The following is a 2,432-nucleotide window of genomic DNA, read 5'->3' on the forward strand; positions in this document are numbered from 1 at the left end:
TCAGCGCTCTAAAAACCTAAGAGACATCTTGGTTAAAACGGACATATCTGAGAAAATGAAACCGCCCAGCAACACCTTTTTACCAACACGCAAGATGGGCTGCTTCCGCTGTTCCTGCACGACGTGCCAGTACCTCATTACTGGGGACACCTTTTGCCATCCACACCTTGGCTATAAAATCCGCATTCAACATCATTTAACGTGTGAATCGACATACGTGATTTACCAAATAATTTGCCCCTGCGGCTTAAGCTATATTGGTAAAACAATGAGGAAGTTCAAGGAAAGAATGACGGCACATAGATCAGCTATTAGATTGGCCTTAACCAAAGGAACCAGTGATCAACCAGTGGCACGCCATTTTGCCACCATGAAACATTCCTTAGCTAGTTTAAGGTATCGAATGATCGATCATATACCTATGAGAACCAGAGGCGGGGACAGGCACAAGGCCTTACTCAGATGTGAGATCAGATGGATCAGAAAGATGGATGTGATCACACCAAGAGGACTAAATGAAGCTGTATCATTAGCATGTTTTTTCTGAAAAAACTTTTTTGAAAATTCATTATATATATTTTCTTGAATATTTTTCCTATTTTTTGATTTTTTTGATTACTTGATTTTGTTGATCTGACTTTATGGTTTTTCCACCATTGAGTAGTGGCCCCACCTGCATTTTCTAATTTATTAGCTATTTCGTTATGCTTATTCTGATTCTCAGCCAATTATAACTATATTTTTCTCACCATCATTTCAGCTTATAGCCCGCAAGGAGCATTTACACAGCATATAGACTGCAGGAGGATATTCCTTTATTTACTGTCAGCTTTATATATAATGTACCCAATATCTGGGAATATCACAGAAATACTACATGTATCCGGGCAGAGCTAGCTTACTATTTCCCTGCATTATAGGTGCTGTAATGCATTATTTATATATGACGGATACCATGATCCCCTTCTCACACATTGCTTCCATAGTTTATTTTACTTAAGCTACTGTTGTTGGACCAGATGTCTGCACTTTTCACACTGCCAGCAGCACATCACTTTGTTTATATGTATACAGGAGAGTGTCACCGGGTTACCATGGTGATGGGCGCACTTGGACGTGCATCACGCTATACGCGATGACGTCATCATTCAGCGCTACAGGCGCCGGACGGATTCCGCCGGACGGGCGCATCACACGAGCACAATGGTGGGGGATATAAGGTGAGTAGTTTTTGTATGTACATGCTTCCTGATGACAATTTTTTGAGTAAAAATTGAAACGTTGAAGACGGACAGATAGTGGTGACTATTTATTTCAATACCTGAGTGCCGCACATCGCTTGATTGTATATATATATATATATATATATATATATATAAATTTGCCCATTTATATACACACATATATCACTATATATCTATATATATATATATCTATATATATATCTATCTATCTATCTATATATATATATATATATATCTATATCTATATCTATATCTATATATATATATATATATATATATATATATATATATATATATATACACACACACTCCTAGTGACGTTAATACGTTCTTAATGTGTGTGAAACATGTACTGAACGCTGATTTGTGGATCTAATCAGGAAACTTTATGGTCGACATAAGAATTATTATTCGTGTCGATATCAGGGAGTATCAACTGGGCAAAATAAAATTTTTGCGACCCCGAGGGGGTCTGAGGGAAATATCTATTAAGAATACACCCTCCACAGATATTACTACGTCTGTGCAACCGTACCATATATTATGTCAGATTTGTTGGTGCCGACAAGGTCACCCACACACGTCTGTATGTCCCATATAGTTTTCTCTTGTGAAAAATTGACATCTACTGACATGTTGATACTTATTTTCATGAACCAAGTACCATCAGGCGTCGGCGGTGCCGACTGAGACATTTTTGACAGAGTACTCAGTCGTAGACATGCCGACACACATGTACTAACTAAACACCCACCGACATTGCACTGATTATTTTATGTCAGGGAAACACAGAAGACTTTTTCAGCTCTATTACACCATATTCCTTATATATTGTGCTTTTCTTATACATATAACACACTAAACCACTGTGCCCCCCCCTTGTTTTTCACTGTGATATCATCAGCAGTGCTTTTGGCAGGGCCAGCGTCTCTGTGAGGAGAAAATGGCGCTGTGTAGAGCTGTGAGGGCTAAGCCACGCTCCCTTAATGGCGCGCTTCAGCCCCACTATTTTTTAGTTTTTTTACCCTGGTGGGGGTCTGTATGCAGTGCCTATGCACTGTATACCTCTTGTGCCAGCCTGATATGGAGGTTTTATTGCTGCCAAGGGCGCCCCCCCCCCTGCGCCCTTGTAGTGCCGCTTGTGTGTGGGAGCAGTGGCGCCCTGCGCGGTACCTCTGAAGACTGAAG

Source organism: Pseudophryne corroboree, chromosome 3 (genome assembly GCF_028390025.1).
Source record: "Pseudophryne corroboree isolate aPseCor3 chromosome 3, aPseCor3.hap2, whole genome shotgun sequence".
NCBI classification, from domain to species: Eukaryota; Metazoa; Chordata; class Amphibia; order Anura; family Myobatrachidae; genus Pseudophryne; species Pseudophryne corroboree.